The sequence below is a fragment of the Sarcophilus harrisii genome, chromosome 1, assembly GCF_902635505.1.
Source record: "Sarcophilus harrisii chromosome 1, mSarHar1.11, whole genome shotgun sequence".
NCBI classification, from domain to species: domain Eukaryota; kingdom Metazoa; phylum Chordata; class Mammalia; order Dasyuromorphia; family Dasyuridae; genus Sarcophilus; species Sarcophilus harrisii.
Window position 1 is genome coordinate 369,778,788 of NC_045426.1, and position 18,185 is coordinate 369,796,972.

The 18,185-nt window shown below is 34.7% G+C and overlaps 1 long non-coding RNA gene across 3 annotated transcripts in view; it reads left to right on the forward strand.

Annotated features, from left to right (window-relative positions):
* Window positions 1-17,423: 17,423 nt before the first annotated feature.
* Window positions 17,424-18,185, forward strand: part of LOC116420522 — a 35,399-nt gene continuing 34,637 nt past the window's right edge. Inside the window, exon 1 of one of the 3 annotated variants that reach the window (XR_004230867.1) lies at window positions 17,424-17,877. This is a non-coding gene — a long non-coding RNA (uncharacterized LOC116420522). The remainder of the gene's footprint in view (window positions 17,878-18,185) is intronic. The other 2 variants (XR_004230866.1, XR_004230865.1) reach the window with 2 other exon arrangements.

Consider the following 18,185-nt stretch of genomic DNA (forward strand, 5'->3'; position numbering starts at 1 on the left):
TCTATGCTTATTTCTGTACTATTGCATAGCCACATTTTTCATCACATCTATAATAATAGTGGGAAAAGATTTTGTCAAATGATTAGCTAAAAGGAATATATCTTATCTATATTGTTCTCTTGATCTACTATTCTAGTAACTCCATCAGAAAGGAAAATTATTTTAATTTGACATGACCTATTCTTGTTAAAGTCATACTCATTAATCAGTGACCCATTTCTTTTCTAGAAATCCTTAACCATCACTTTAGTATTCTGTTTTAGAAATTTGTTAGGATTAGATATTAAGCTCATTGTCCTTTGTTGTGCAGCTTCCAAACATCTCTCTTGAAAACTGTGCCTTTTTGTAATCCTTTTATTTTTCCTGAGATCAATGACAGTGGCTTTATCATATTTACATTCTTTCCTCATTCTCTGGGATTTAACTCTTCTAGGTATGATGATTTAAACACATCAATAGCAATGACTTTCTTAACATCTCCTTATTTATGCTGAATTTTAATTTTCTATTAGTCACAAAAATTTTATTGTTGTCTTTTGATTTTTTCGTATATTATTTCTATTTAACTTTTCCTACAAATAGATATACATTGAAACTGTCCTTGTAATGAATAAAAATGTTAAAAGAACTGACCTGCCTACAATCCTGACAGCAGATGCCACATTTTAGTTTTTCAGTCATATCTATGCTGAAGGATTGAAGATTCACTAAACTAGTGGTACATTAAACTTTACATACTCACTTACAAAAAATATTTATTAGAGATATACTAGAAAGAGATGGTGAAGGTCAGAGGGAAAGGACTCATAGATATGCATAAGAATATAGTGTCACTTTTTATTGTGCAATGAAGTAGAGACAAAATTAAGAAATGGAGAAATTTGGAGAATGAAGAAATTTTAGTATGTGGATGTAATAGAATATTATTGTTCCACAAATGAAAAATATGATAGATTCAGAGACATGGAGAGATTAGCATAAACTGATGCACAAAGAAGTGAGTAAAACCAGAAGAATAATTTATATGATGAACATAATAATAATTTAAAAGGCTACTACAACTCTAAAAGACTTCCTTGTCAATTATAAAAAAAAAAATGAAATAGTTTATTATAAATCATGACAATATTTACTCATTTTGCCATTGCATATTTTTCTCTTGGTTCTATTTTCCTTATTTTATATTATTTCACATAGTTCTTCCCACATGTCTCTGAATACCTCATAGAAATTATTTCTTAAAGAGATATAAGATTATAATATTCAGGGAAGATATTAATCATGCTTATATTGATTAACTGGAATATTTCCTTATTCAGAAACAACATATTCTTGTTTATGGGCACTTTTTATTTAATTGATACAGGAGCCTTGGTGATCAAAGCATAACATCAAGTTCTCATTCCTGTTTTCATCCCAGCCTTCCTTATTTGCCACTTTGGAAAAAGGCCTAGCATTCCTCACCAAAAGGGGACTTAAGCTAGATGAAACAAGAAGCCACCTTGAGGGAGAAAAAGGAAGCAGTATGTGACAGAGCAAGGGAAATAACTACTGTGATTTTGATTACCATCACCCCTTAGAATTTAATGAATATGTCTTAAGACCCTGAACATAAGAGCCTTGAAGATAACAGTGACCTCTTCTAAGTCACCAGACCTTTTTCCAACCTAGCTTCCTTAGTTATTTCATTAAAAAATGAAACTATTGTGGAAGTTGCTATTCTTCATTACTATTAGCAACAATTGCTGATCAACTTACACCATAAGATAAGCACAGAAGCTCAGGAATGACAATCCTACATCCCCCTGAACTCCCAATTCAGCCTCTCCACCATCATTCTAGCCTCTAGTCTAGCCCTCACAGTTATTATTAATTATAATATTTAGTGTGGAAAAGGATCCAGCCAACACAAACATTACCAACTAGTTGGTAATTGCTACATATAGGACACTCTAATTGAAGGAACAAGGTGTAGAGGAAAAAAAAAGAAAAAGTAGGCATCATTTACCAGGAAAATCAAACATGCCACTTTTTCAATCACTATCTCTCCTCATATTATGCTGGGGACAGGTTAGATCACTGGACCCAAAAGCCTTGGAAAAAATAATGCCATGAGACCACTTCCTCAGACATTATTCTGGAAAACAAGCTTTGTGCAGATATACTTTAGTAATTATTCCAATAGGTGCTGTATTCACAGCTATGAAAAAAACTAGAAAACAAAATTCCTTTTGTTCCAATTTTGTCCAAATTTCATTCATTCCACAATCCAAAAGTTCATTCCACTAAAGTTCTTGAAACTTTCAAATGGTTTGACATCAGAGACTGAAATTATTTCTCCCCTAGTGAAAATGACATTAGAGCCTACTTGGTTGATAGAACTTTTTTTTTTTTTTTTTTAACAATTATAACTTTTTATTGATAGAACCCATGCCTGGATAAGTTTTTGTTTTTACATTATCCCTTGCACTCACTTCTGTTCTGACTTTTCCCCTCCCTCCCTCCACCTTCTCCCTGAGATGGCAAGCAGTCCTATACATGTTAAATATGTCACAGTATGTCCTAGATACAATATTTTGTGTGCAGAACCGCAGTTCTCTTGTTGCACAGGAAGAATTGGATGCAGAAAGTAAAAATAACCCAGGAAGAAAAACAAAAATGCAAAAATTTTACATTCATTTCCCAGTGTTCTTTCTTTGGGTGTAACTGCTTCTGTCCATCATTGATCAATTGAAACTGAGTTAGATCTTGTCTTTGTTGAAGAAATCTACTTCCATCACAATACATCCTCATACAGTATCATTGTTGAAGTATATAATGATTTCCTGGTTCTGCTCATTTCACTTAGCATCAGTACATCTAAGTCTCTCCAAGTCTCTCTGTATTCATCCTGCTGGTCAATTTTTATAGAACAATAATATTCCATAACATTCATATATCACAATTTACCCAACCATTTTCCAATTGATGTGCATGCATTCATTTTCCAGTTTCTAGTCACTACAAAAAGGGCTGCCACAAACATTTTGGCACATACAGATCACTTTCCCTTCTTTAGTATCTCTTTGGGGTATAAGCCCAGTAGTAGCCCTGGTGGATCAAAGGGTATGCACAGTTTGATAACTTTTGGGGCATAATTCCAGCTTGCTCTCCAGAATGGTTAAATTCATTCACAACTCCACCAACAATGCATCAATGTCCCAGTTTTCCTGCATCCCCTCCAACATTCATCATTATTTTTTTCCTGTCATCTTAGCCAATCTGATAGGTGTGTATCTCAGAGTTGTCTTAATTTGCATTTCTCTGATCAATAGTGATTTGGAACACTCTTTCATATGAGTGGAAATAGTTTCAATTTCATCATCTGAAAATTGTCTGTTCATATCCTTTGGCCATTTATCAATTGGAGAATGACTTGATTTCTTATAAATTAGAGTCAATTCTTTATATATTTTGGAAATGAGGCCTTTATCAGAACCTGTAACTGTGAAGATGTTTTCCCAGTTTGTTGCTTCCCTTCTAATCTTGTTTGCATTAGTTTTGTTTGTATAAAGGCTTTTAAATTTGATATGATCAAATTTTTCTATTTTGTGATCAATACTGATCTCTAGTTTTTCTTTGGTCACAAATTTCTTCCTCCTCCATAAGTCTGAGAAGTAAACTATCCTATGTTCCTCTTATTTATTTATAGTCTCATTCTTTATGCCTAAATCATGGACCCATTTTGATCTTATCTTGGTATATGGTGTGAAGTGTGGGTCCATGCCTAGTTTTTTGGCTGATATATCTTAAGGATCATGTGACTTTTCATCCAACTTATAACTAAAACCTTCAATATATGTTATTACTCATTTGCATTATACAATGAGATCCTTAAGAACAAGGACTGTTTTTATTTTTTCTGTTTGCATTCCTAGTGCTCAGCATAGTTTTTTGCATATGTGTTGTTTGTTGTCTGTTTCAGCCACATGCAATTCTTTGTGATCCCTTTTTTTTCTTTTTAGCAAAGATACTGGTATGGTTTGTCATTTCCTTCTCAGCTTGTTTTATAAATGAAAAGGTCAGGCTGATTTTATAAATGAAAAACTCAAGCAAACCAGATTTAGTGACTTCTCCAGGTCCACATACCACATAAATGTCAGAGGCCAGATCTGAACTAAGATCAGTCTTCTGATTCCAAATATGGTGTTCTATCTATTGTACCATCTAACTGCTGTTGTTTTGCATATAGTAAAGACTTTAAAAATTCTTTATTCATTCAATCAATCAATCATGATACGTGTCTCTTCTAATCGATTTTAAGAGACTGCAATTGTTAACAGGATGATTGTCTTGTTAGGACTCAGAAGAATGGAGAAATAAGCTCGAAAAATAAGCTTTTGATATCTAATCATAAAAGCAAAGATAAGAAAAAGAAGGCCATCTGTTTTTTTGTCCCTTTCAGTTTTTGCTCCTTTTTTTTGTTTTTTGTCTTTTGATTTTCTGTTTAGATACCCTACCTGTCTATATGCAGAATAGACTTTTGTTTTATTTAAGGAGTTGGTAGGGGAGCAAAAAGTCATTCCTAAAGGAATCAATGCCAATTGTCTTGGAGGAAGGAAAGATGTGTGTTATTTATGCTTATAGACACATTTATGAACATAATTCAAAATATCAGAGAATAGAATTTCTGAGTGGACTTTTTGTGCCCAAGAGATGACAACAGCCAGAATTGACAAATTAACTACAGAAGCTCATGGAAGAACAAGGCATATGGTTTTTCACTTGGCCTGAGAGAAAGTTGATGGATGATATTCAAGAATCTCAACACTATGAGCATGTGTGTATGAGAAGGAAATAGCTATTCCTTAGGCAATAAGATCCTGGAACCCAGCCTTCTTCCCAGATGAGAGAGATTTCCTGGGCAATGCCAGCTTTCAGTGTTGCATCATAAGAAAAGATCATTTATTCCCAAGTTGAAGAGTTCAGGTTATTAGACCTTTAATGTAAAAAAGAAATCTCTCACATAGTTCCTACTATGCATCTTCTCTTAGAAAAAAGAAGAGGCTTGCCCACACAGTACCTGAATTTGGAGGAGTCATGTCTATAAGGGTAAGAGATCTGTATGTTGTCACTCCCTGCTCTCCCCACTCCCAAACACTATTAGATTGAGTTGTTTGGACAGTGTGGATCTGATGGGTGCCACAGAATCATATTATATGTCCTGAGGATACTAAAAAAAAAAAAAAAAAAAAAAAAAGAAAAACAAAGACAAACAAAAAAAAAAATCTTAGTTGAAAGAAGTGCTAATTGAAATATTAAAAAGTTGTCTGAAAGGCAACTTCTCATTCAGTTTTCCTCTTTGAAGAATCTATGACCAGATCTAAAATTATATTATAAAGCAATGGTTACCAAAACCATTTGGTATTGGCTAAGAAATAGACTAGTTGATCAATGGAATAGGTTAGGTTCAAAGGACAAAACAGCCAATAACTTTAATAATCTAGTGTTTGATGAATCCAAAGACCACAGTTTTGTGGATAAGAACTCACTATATGACAAAAATTGTTGGGAAAATTGGAAATTAGTTTGGCAGAAACTAGGCATTGACCCACACTTAACATCGTACACCAAGATAAGGTCAAAATGAATTCATGACCTAGCCATAAAGAATGAGATTATAAATAAATTGAAAGAGCAAAGGATAGTTTACCTCTCAGACCTGTGGAAGAGGAAGGGATTTATGACCAAAGAAGAACTAGAGATCATTATTGATCAAAAAATAGAGAATTTTGATTACAACAAATTAAAAAGTTTTTGTACAAACAAAACTAATGCAGACAAGATTAGAAGGGAAGTAATAAACTGGGAACATTTTTACAGTCAAAGGTTCCAATAAAGGGCTCATTTCAAATATATAGAGAATTGACTCTATAAGAAATCAAGCCATTCTCCAATTGATAAGTGGTCAAACTATATGAACAGACAATTCTCAGATGAAGAAATTGAAACTATTTCTAGCCATATGAAAAGATGCTCCAAGTCATTATTAATCAGAGAAATGCAAATTAACACAACCCTGAGATACCACTACACACCTGTCAGATTGGCTAAGATGACAGGAAAAAATAATGATGAATGTTGGAGGTGATGCAGGAAAACTGGGACACTGATGCATAGTTGGTGGAGTTGTGAATACATCCAACCATTCTGGAGAGCAATTTGGAACTATGCCCAAAAAGTTATCAAACTGTGCATACATACCCTTTGACCCAGCAGTGCTACTACTTGGCTTATATCCCAAAGAGATACTAAAGAAGGGAAAGTGACGTGTATGTGCCAAAATGTTTGTGGCAGCCCTGTTTGTAGTGTCTAGAAACTGGAAAATGAATGCATGCCAATCAATTGGAGAATGGTTGGGTAAATTGTGGTATATGAATGTTATGGAATATTATTGTTCTGTAAGAAATGACCAGCAGGATGAATACAGAGAGGCTTGGCGAGACTTACATGAACTGATGCTAAGTGAAATGAGCAGAACCAGGAGATCATAATATACCTCAACAATGATACTGTCTGAGGATGTATTCTGATGGAAGTGGATTTCTTAGACAAAGAGAAGATCTAACTCAGTTTCAATTGATCAGTGATGGACAGAAGCAGCTACACTGGGGAATGAATGTAAAATGTTTTCATTTTTGTTTTTCTTCCGGGGTTATTTTTTACCTTGTGAATCCAATTCTTCCTGTGAAACAAGAAAACTGTTCAGTTCTGCACACAAATATTGTATCTAGGATATGCTGTGACATATTTAACATGTATAGGACTGTTTGCCATCTGGGGGAAAAGGTGGAGGAAGGGAGGGGTAAAGTCAGAACAGAAATGAGTACAAGGGATAATGTTTTAAAAAACTTACCCAGATATAGGTTCTGTCAGTAAAAAAAAAAAAAAAGAAAAAAAAAAAGAATCTATGAGTTCTTTTAATGTTTTATGATTTTTTTAAACTTTATTTTAAATTACTTCTGTGAGTGGCCTTTACTTCCAATGAAGTGAAAGACAAGTCTCTTTTATAGAATATACCTAGATTACATTGAATGTTTATGGGGGAGCTGCACTTTATGTTTGGCGATGCATTTCATTACATTTCCTCATTTCCCTGGACTTTGACATTCCCCAAAAATGCAGTGCTACTTGGCTTTCCCCTTTATTCATCCTGTTCCTTTTGATTCCGGTATACTCTTCCTAGGACATATTTCAATAATGATATCATCATTACTTTTCCTTATTGTCACAATGAGCATTTTTGAAAAAATATACAACACTTTCACTCCATTTCATCACCCCCCACCCCTAAACCTGGACTGATTATTTCATTTTTAACACTTGTGAATTTAGGGGGTCTTATTGCTTGCTGTTCTTCTTATAACAACTCTCCATGGCATTTGACTTTTTGAATATTTGTAGTTTTCTCCTTCTCCCTCTTTTATTAGTTTCAAGTTTCATTTGATATAATCTTCAAAACTTCATGCAACTTTATTTGTACCCATCTTTGTGAGGTGTGCTCTATTCAGGGCAAGGCGCCCATCATTATGATATATTAAGCTGCCATCTAGTAATTGATATCCTGTTCTCAGACACTATTTTCTTAACCAGCTGTTCACTTCCCAAACCTACTTTCTCTTCTAAAACTCTTGCTTGTAAGTGGCAACATTGACAAAAACACCACCTGTGCTCCTAAAGTCTTCAGTTTCTTACCCAAGACTTTGTAATTTTAGTAATGCTTTCTAGATTTCTTGTGGCAGTGTTATGTGAATTAAAGGCATCAAACTTGATAAATCTTGCAAGGATCTTCACACATTGTAACATGCTCCAAGACTACTGCGCAGGGGGTAGCTGATTACTAGTAATTGTTTTTTCTTCACTAGAACTTTATATGACTGGATGACACCAATGGATCTATACCTATAAACAATTAATTGCTTTTGAGAGAACACAGAAAAATATACAGATTGAACCATGGAATCATAGATATAGAACTGAAAGGAACCTCATTCAGGAGACATATGTCTAACCTCTTAATTTTAGGGAAACTGAATCCGGTAAAGTTAAATGAAATATTCAAGTTACATAAATAATGTCTGAGATCAGATTTGAAACCAAGTCATGTGACTCCTCAGTAAGCAATGTTAAAAATAGACAACTAAGATAACAGAGATAATAAGAATATATTTAGGATGACTAGACTTGGGGAAGAATAGCATGATAGACAATTATTATATGTAGTAGTGAATTTCAATATGCAGCTAATCCTATAAATCTATAAATAATGTGAATAAAATAACTTAACCTATAAATGGTTAAAGTGAATTAAAGATGTATATTATGATTAAGGGGTTGCTTAATTTTGAATTCAACGTGACTGAGGATACATTTTTCTAAGACTTGAATCAGGAGTTGGGTTTGAAGAAAGATTATGAGAAAAGTACTTAAATCCTGGGGGTAAAAATACATGGAAAATACATCTGGAAACTAGTATATGCAGGCAGTAAGTTTTATTATTTTCTTTTTTTAATTGTGTATTATTTAGGTGGATCATCAATACCTCCAAGAAGTAGAAGTTGTGGAGTGATGGCAGCAGACTAGAGAAACAGTCTTCATTTAGCAATAGTATATAAATATTAGAACTAATCTGCTTTCTAGAATTTTGCTCTGCTCTTTTGCCTGGGTTACTAGTCTAATAATTCTTTCTAATAAAATGACCTATTCTACCCCACAATTTATTCTTCTCCTGTCCTTTCTTACTTGTAGATTTCCTGAAACTTGTTCCTCTAATGCATGCATTTTCTGGTCACCAAACCACCATATGTTTTGTTTCTTGTTTACATGCCAATCTATAATTTTTTCTGGTCCTATACTCATTCAGATTTCTTAGTCATTCTTACAATTTTGTTGTACATCATGAATCCCTTTGGCATTCTCATCAAGTCTATGGAACTATTCTTAACTTATTCTTGTACTTTTAAATGCACAAAATAAAATATATGTGTTTATAAGAGAAATATTATTTTGAAGCATTTATTAAAGCAACATTAAAAATAAATTTATAGATCTTCTGAAATCTATCTGTTAATTAGGTTAATAACTTCTGAGGACCTGGTTCAAACAGAACTATTTGTTACTTAACCTGGCATGACTCCTCTATCTGGTACTTACCTGCCCTTTTAGTTGTTGTTTGCTTTGATCTGGGACACTGTTTTCAATTTATAGCTGATTTTTTTTTCCCATACCCAAAGCTTCAGACTAGGCACTTGTATGAAAATAGTCAAAAAAGGAATAGCTTAACTCAAAACAAGCTAAGCATTCTTTGAACCTCCAATTATCCTCTTCATTCTCTCACTTGAGAATTTAACCTTTACCTCTCACCTCAACACCAAATTGAAACACACTGAGAGGTAGTCTGGAGGACCTTGGATTAATTTGAGTCTTTTACAATTTAATCTTTATTATGATAACTTTCTGGTGATCAAAAGAACCAATACTGAAGTGTTTTGTTTTGTTTTGTTTTGTTTTTTTCTGACTGTGTGGAGCACAAACATCATTTAAATGCCACCTAAATATGTGCACACATCCAAAAATCCTTTGGAGCATCAGTCAGCACTGGGAGTTGGCACAGTGCCTGCATTGTTATTCTTATTCCATTATGATGGAAATAACAGGCAAGACAGAGACAGAAAACAACAGGGAGAGGGAGCATATACAGAGGGATGGCTACAAGCCTTGTGTTTCCATTTCTTCTTCCTGGAAAAGGAGACAGATACATGGGTGGATTATTAATACATGTGGTTCAAAGTGGTTTTTCAGGAGGATACAGCTTTTCTTTTTTTTTCTTTTTTTTTTTTTTTTTTTGGTATTGGTTCACCCACTTTTCTGGGACAGAAGATTATTTCTTCTCAGCTACCCTAAACTCTGGGATAACTAAACAATGGCATTCAAAAACAATGCAGAGATTTCCTTAGAATATATTTCATCCATGTTCATAGGTTATTTCTCATAGTATACTTTAAAAAAAATAAAGTTGTCAAAAATATATAAGATAGGTCCAAAATGCCAGTTAATAAAGGCTGTGGAAAGGATTATAATTCAATTGACCTCATCTAACTGCCTGAATACTTATGAATCTAAGAATAAATAGTCAAGAATCAAATCTCAAAATTAGATAGGGTCACTAAGTACTATCTATTAATAAGTATTCATTTGCTTGCCTAATATGTTAATGATAACATCACAGCTTGTGATAGAGGTTTCATTATTTTCATAAACTTTTCATATCAAAGTCACAGATAAGCCTTCTGGGCCTTAATTGTTCTTTTGTTAAAGGGATGTAGAGATGGTATATGAAATTAGAGGTTATTTCAATTCTGGTTTTGCAGTAAATATATGAAACTATGAATCTTTAAGCCAGAGAAATTTAGGGTTGTAAGGGAGGTTAAAGGATATTTATTTTAGCTTCCTCATTTTATAGCTAAGCAAATTACAAATTGGAGAAATGATTCACCCCAAATCAAAGAATTCACTGGCACTGTACCACTGAACCTCAGATCTTTTGACTTATGAGACAGGAATTCATCCCCCAAACTATGTCTGGTGCTATTTTTTTGGGGAAAGGGGAAACTGAGATCCATAAAGATTTAATGATTCATTCACTGTACCACAGCTGGGGAGCTTTAGATTTAAGACAGAAAAACAATTCTCTTTATGCTATATTCCTTTCAGTGTATTACACTTTGCTAGGCATTTGGGGGGATGAAAAAGAGTATTGGAATGCTGTGACACTTCCTAGTGTCTTGTTTAGTTATGGACGTTGACAAAATAAAACTTGTCTGGAAGATTGTGTAATCATATTGATGAAGGGCCTTGAAATTATTTTGGACAAGGAATATTCAAAGGAATAAGGAATGTTTAGTTTGGAGAACACAAGATTTAAAGAAGCAATGAGATGTCTTCAAGTAAAGACTGACACATGAAAAAAAAAAAAAAAAAGAATAGATCTAATCTCTATTTCTGTGCAGAGGGTGGAACTGATATAGTTTCTTCCAATTTGGGGAAGAATTTTCTAATGATTATAGCATTTTAAAAACTTACTGCCTCTTAAAAAGCAATTTCCCTTAACCAGAAGTGTTGCAAAAGAGGTTAAAGAATGATCTTTTAGCACTGTTTTAGAAGTGATTTCTGTATCATGTATGAAGTTGAATTTGGTGACTTCAAAGTTCATTTGGACACTTTGACTTTATGGTAGAATTGATGTGAGGCCTTCAGAAAATGCCTTAATTCTCATTCCAAAATACATATACTTTTTCCATCAAGACAGAGGAAACTTCAATAGTGGATATAACAATGGAACAGGAATCTAAAAGATATGGGCTCAAATCCAGTCTCAGACACTAACTAAATAGGCAAGTCACTTAATCTTTCTGTTCCCAGTTGGAACAATTGTAAAATGAGGGGTTTGGATCCAATGATGTCTACTGTCACTATCAGTTTTAGATTCTATTAATTAAAAAACATGGAAAACAAAATACCTAAATGAGATATTTCCACATACATGTGGGGTTCATTTTTACACAAGTTATCTATCACACTATAAAATGACCAAAAATGACAAAGTAGTATACATAGAAGACTGAGTATCGAGTGAAGTAAGGCACATTCTTTTTATTCAGACATTTTTGGTGCTGGAAATGTGAATGAAGTAGATCCTGTGGGGTGGGAAGCCTTTCCTTCTACCTATCTTCAGACCATTTTCCCAGTTATTCTTTTCTAGCACACTCATACTTCTTGTAGAATAAGAAAGAAGTCACAGATTAAAATCCTTCTAGTTAGATGGCCAATCAGTAACCCTTTCCATCTATATTAGAATTGACTCTTCATAAATATATTTGCTATCCCTCCTTCCACTGGCTCAGTTAATATAAGAACTACATTAAAGCAGGAATTATTTTATATTTCTGTTTATATCTCTACTGCTTAGCACTAGAGCACAGTGGTTGACACATTGTAAGCCTTAATAAATGCTTTTTTTGCTCACTCACTCATTCAATCATTCATATCCCCAGAAAATATATGTGAATGGTTAGAGCAAGAAACTAGTCTTGCATGTAAAATATACAAAATGCACACATGAAGGGACATGGCTGAAAAAATTCCTACTTTAGATAAGGGATAATTGATGACATCCTTTCCTGCAATCATGGATCTCTTCACTGGGGACCATATCATCTCTACTTGCCATCTTTCTTAGTGTCAGACAACTGAGCTTCAATTCTCTAGGGTACATGCAGCACCCTCTGCTCTTATCTATAAAGGTTCAGTGGTTAGAAATTCTAGTAATGGGTAGGCTGATGCTACTTTAGAGCAGTTTTTCCATTGTATAACTGAAGCTACAGATCAATATGCTCATCTAAGAATGAAGTTAATAATAGCCACTAGAATGAACTCATTCTTTCTCATTGTTTCATTGCTTTTATACAGTGCTATCTTAAGCTCTATATTTCTGGACAATCATCTGATTTTGGGTTGGGAAATCCCTTGTAGTTATTGATACAAATCTGGGTACAAGGTTATGTCCTTATTTTTTTTTTTTTTTAGCAACTTCAATTGAAGAGACCTTGTTAGAGGTGTGATGAGTCTTGTTCTTTAGAACCTCTTAATCAAATGAAATGAAATTAGGGTTCAGAACAAAGGCCAGATTAAGAAGGCAGTGGTTCATTATCCATTTCTTTGAATCATATCCCTATCTTTATTTTTATTATTATTATTTTTATTTTTTTGCTGAGGTAATTGGGGTTAAGTGAACTTGCCTAGGGCCACACAGTGAGGAAGTATTAAGTGTCTGAGACTAGATTTGAACTCAAGTCCTCCTGACTTCAGGGCTGGTACTCTATCCACTGCACCAACTAGCTGCCCCATACTTCTATCTTTTTTACACTCATTTGGCATAAACAATACCTCTGGAGTCTCTCCAGAGTAAGTTCTCAATAAAGGCTTATTTATTGAGACAGAACTCTGGAAAGATTTACATGAGCTGATGCTGAGTGAAGTGAGTAGAACCAGGAGAACATTGTTCATAGCAACAAGATTATATGAGAGAGAGAGATAGACAGACAGACAGACAGAGAGACAGAGAGAGAGAGAGACAGAGAGAGAGAGACAGAAAGAGAGACAGAGAGAGACAGGGAGAGAGAGAGAGACAGAAAGAGAGAGAGAGAGAGAGAGAGAGAGAGAGAGAGAGAGAGAGAGGAGAGAGAAAGAGAGAGAGAGAGAGAATACACATATCCCTTAAATATATTCTACTTAGTACTTTTTGGAGCAGTTAAGTGCTATAAAGTGTTGAACTTGAAATCAAGAAGATGTAAGTTTAAAACTTACCTCAGATGTTTTCTAGTTGCACAACCCTGAACTTTACTTCTCTCAAACTCTGAATTGAGGATAATAATACCTATTTCACCCGAGAATTAAAGGACAGAATATAATTAAAGCATTTTATAAACTTTAAAAAAAGATGTAAATGGAAGCTATATTTTATATAAGTTGTGTTATAGCAATTGTTTATAGAAAGTCTTTTTTCATTTCTCTAAGTCTCAATTTCATTGTCTGTAAAATGAGAATTCTGGAACATATGATCTTTTATTTCACTTCCAATTCTATTGTGGTCTAAATTTTTTTCATCCATATATCTGCCTATTTTGCCTATGGAGCTAGTACATATATAGACAAATAAAAGGAGTTTTAGCATAGAGTGATTTATTTGATCTGGTCTGAACCTATCACAAACATAAGCTTTGATTTTAGTTATCTTGATTTTAATCTTGGGGAAGATGATGTTAACAGGCAATACACATTTCTGATGTTGGAAATGAAAGAAAATACTATTAATGATAAATCAAGCAACATTTCAGAGGCAGGAAAAAAAGGATACTAATTTAAAAAGTCTTTCTGTGGTGGAATTGATCTCCAACTTACACCTCTCAGTTGAGAAGTTGGATTATGAAGAAGGCAAGCCTGCCATCACTAAGCATCCTGGCAATTCCAACTGCAATAACAGTAATGAGGAGAGACAGCCATTCTGAGAATACCATTCTGAATAGAAGTCAGTGGAGGGCAATTCTTGATTGACTGCTGTTTCTGAACAAGTCAGTGCTATATTTTATTTAGAAGGTAGCACAGACCAAGTCAACTTTATTGATTGTCAGGCTGGTAGTTTCCACTGATTGGCAGAGAAATGAAAATTTGGCACATAGCTTAGTAACCCTTGAATTCCATATTTGCCATCCACTTCACTGTCAGCCCCAGCTGCCAGCTTGGAAGGCATGATGAGTGTAATTGTGTTGGCATTTCTCCAGCACCCTGAGGAGTCATCCCTTGTGATACTCTCCCTACTTTTCTGCTACACAAACAGAAAGGTTAATAATGTAATGCTTCATTGCTCTGCTGCTCTTCTGGGGGTGGCCTTGGTAAGGAGATAATTCATGCATCTATACCATGTGTGTAATGTCCAAGGAGATATAAAGGAGATGGAAAATATGGAAGGAAATCAACATAGTGTGTTGGAAAGAATATTGGTTAAAAGATCTGGCTTCCAAACTTAGCCTGTTCATTAATTTGCTGAGTGATCCTCAGTTGAACACAATCTCTTCAGCTCCATTTCCTCATCTGTCAAGTAAGAGAATTATTCCTTTTGGTTCTAAAACTCTATGATTTTGTGAATTGATCATGACTTTTAGTTTCTTGATCAGATAGAGTATGAGCTCACAGTCTTATAAGCTAGTATAAATAATTCCCTGATCCCTTTTGAAGGTAACATCAACAAGTTTCTATTAGATGTCAGGCACTGTGCTAAGGGAAAAGGATACAAAGAATGGCAACACGCACACACACACACACACACACACATACACACACACCATACCATATACCATCTCTTATAAACCAGTCTCTGCTTTCAAGGAGCTAACAAGTTAGTAGTAGAGAACATGCAAACAACTATGTCCAAGCTACTTATATATAAGATAACAGAGGGAAGACATTAGCAATGTCTGCTAATCATTGATAATTAAGAAATGCTTCTTGTAGCAGGTAGAATTTTAACTAAGGACTTGAAGAAATCACTTTAAAATAATCTATATCCATCCTTGTTCCAGACCCTTTTACTCTTCCTCACTTGAGAAGTAGAACAAAGTCAAAAATCCTACTTTAGTACTTCAGTAGTTTAGGATTGATTCAATATTTATGCTAATTCCACTAGATTCCCTACCAATCAGTTTGCCTCAGGTATCCAGAGCTCTTGCCTATCAACCTGCTCCCTAAATGTTCAGGATCAATATGATTTTCCAAATCCTATTATCCCTATGATTTGTATCTAGCATTAGTTTTTCCTCAATTATGACTACCTTCCTTGTTGGTTCTTTCTTTAGTATAGGTGTTGTGCCACAGTTCCCTAATTGCCTTGCCTCAGTTTCCCTAATTGTTCTTCCTAGGTTTCCCTGAATAGTTCTGCCTCAATCCCCTTAATTGCAAACCCCACCTCCAGTTCATTAAGATTGATATAACTCAGGGCTACCAGCTCTAAGTTTATAAATTGTCAATGTGTAAATTCAAGATTGACAAATTATAAACTTAGAGCCAGTGTAAATTCAAGATAAGGGGGAGTTCAAACTTCCTGGCTCCTAACTCCTCCTGTCATCAAGAATTTATGGTCCTAACCCCATTCTGTCACTGTTAATCTTTACGCCAATTTATCAGAATATCCAGTGCCTCCCCCCCACCCTGTCAGAACCAGAAGGATAGTTCCTGCTCTCAGTGCTCTGATTCTGCTCCTGCCTCAGTCTACCCCTGTAGCTGAGTCACCTGCTTATGTATGTCATTGAGAACTCACATTGGTTTTTGGATGCTTTGGACATCTACCCTGATGGGGGCAGCATGACACCAGTACAATCTCTCCATTTTAAATAAAATATTGAAAACTCTATCTTGTCTCTGTTTCTCCAGCAGTACATAGGCTGCCATTGAATTTTTAGTCAATGATCCCCAATTATTTCCCAGTTTGGATAGGGATGACAGATTTGAAGTTTAGTTTGGGCTTTTGTCTAAAACTTCAAAGCTGGACTCAGGAATTTAACAGTTACTAGCTATGTGACTCTGGATAAGTCATTTAACTCCAATTGCCTCCCCTAAAAAGTATTTCCAATATACTATTAACAATACTAAGTACGAGGATGCAAAGTCCAAAAGACAAATATTCTTTGTTTCTTCTTTTATTGTAATCATTTGTTCTACAATTGCTTTAGCATTTAAGTACACAATATTTTGGCACTATGTGTCACATTGGATGTTTAGCACACCATCAAATAATAAAGTGTTATCCAAGTCTGCCCAAATACAAAAGCAAAAACAATGTCTCCTCTAACAAGTATATATTACCATGAGAAGAGACCATATATTTAAGATAATAGTTGCCAAATAACATGATTTTGGCCTGAAAAGCCTAGGAATGGTGATTTGGGTTAATATAAAATAGATTGATAGATCTTTTTAGTGATAGAGATGACTTAATCATGCTTTTAGAACTTGAGGGGAGTGAGAGGATACATGCTTGGTGGTATTTGCAGGAATTTTTTGTATAGGAATATTTGAAGGAAAGGGACAGTTTCTTGAAACTATTCTTTTATCTCTCATGTTCCTGAATCTACCACACAGTAGACACTCAAGAATATTTATTAGTAACTAAAGTTCAGTTCAATTCTTTGAACCAAAAAATGTATAGAAACTAGATTAAGTGCTATGAAGGAGAACAGTTTCTACTTTTGAGAAATTTATAATCTGAGAGGGGAAATGAGATTGATACACATAAAAGAATTATTAATGAATGTCTGCCTTGTCCTAATCTCCAGTCTGTAGTGTAGTGGAAAGGAAAAAAAGTCAGATGTGGAACCAGGGGACCAGAGTTCCCATCCCAGTTTTGCTATTTATTACCATTTCATCCTTGAACAAATGACTTTCTCTCTCCAGGCCCTTCTTACTCAGTTATACCCTCTAATGTCCTATGAATCATTTCTAGACCAGGATCAGTCCTCTTTCTGTTCTTTGCAAATTCAAACCCTAAGAGTTTCTGGATCCAGTTGCTGATGGGTGGAGGCAGTGAGGAACACTTCCAAGTAATCAGAATGTGAATAGAATTGAGGGCTTTTTAGACCTACTCTTTTATCTGTTTTATTCATCAAACAGCAATCCCTTTAACAGCCAAGAGTATAATTGAGAGGTTTGGGGCAGGGAGAATTGATTTCTATAAACGTTTTATTCTTTTACCAGTAATTGTCTTACGTGGGCTTCAGTGAATTACCTTTGTTATGCAGCTGTTGCCAGGGAGAGCATCATAATAGCCAGGGTCTCAGCCAAGGAATTTCTCAACTAAATGCTGGGAGGGAAAGTGTCCTTTCCCAGAGAATCAGTTCTTTACCTCAGCAACCGGGGATAATGAAACACACATCTGCATCTGCTTTTCTGCAAAATTAAGCATTCCAGCAAGGCCTGAACTAGATACATGAAATGAAATTGTGACTGTAAACTCAGAGTCAGTCTCTTGGCAAAGCTGCAAAGGAGGTGAACATCACTTGAAGGGTCATCAGCCTTCCTATTATCTGCCTTTTTAACCCACCTTAAAGGCACTCACTCCTTTCTCCTGTGCCCTACATACTCAAATCTCTCCATCTCTTTCAAAGTCTGCTCTTGGATGCTTCATTCACACATTTCTGTAATTGATTACTAAAAAAATATAGTTTCTAGACTTGTGAAAGATCCTCAGAGATTACCTTCTATAACTTGTTCATTGTAAGTATGAGAAAGGTGAGTTCATTAGTCATTTGTGGTTTTTGGTATTAGAGAGAAAATCTTCCTTGGGGAAAGTAAGCATCCTGATAAAGTAGATCTTTGGTTTAGAAAGCAGTAGGATTATAGTCCCATCTCTTGCCATGTGTCCTTGCACAATTCATTCATTCTTTTTGAGCCTTAGTTTTCAGAATACAAATCATAGAGTTTGAACTGTATGATCTTTGTAATATCTATTCAAATGCTAAATCCAATCTTTTATTTATTTATTTTTTTGAATGATACCCTCAAGGTAAAATTTCATATTATCTGGATCAGGAAGATTG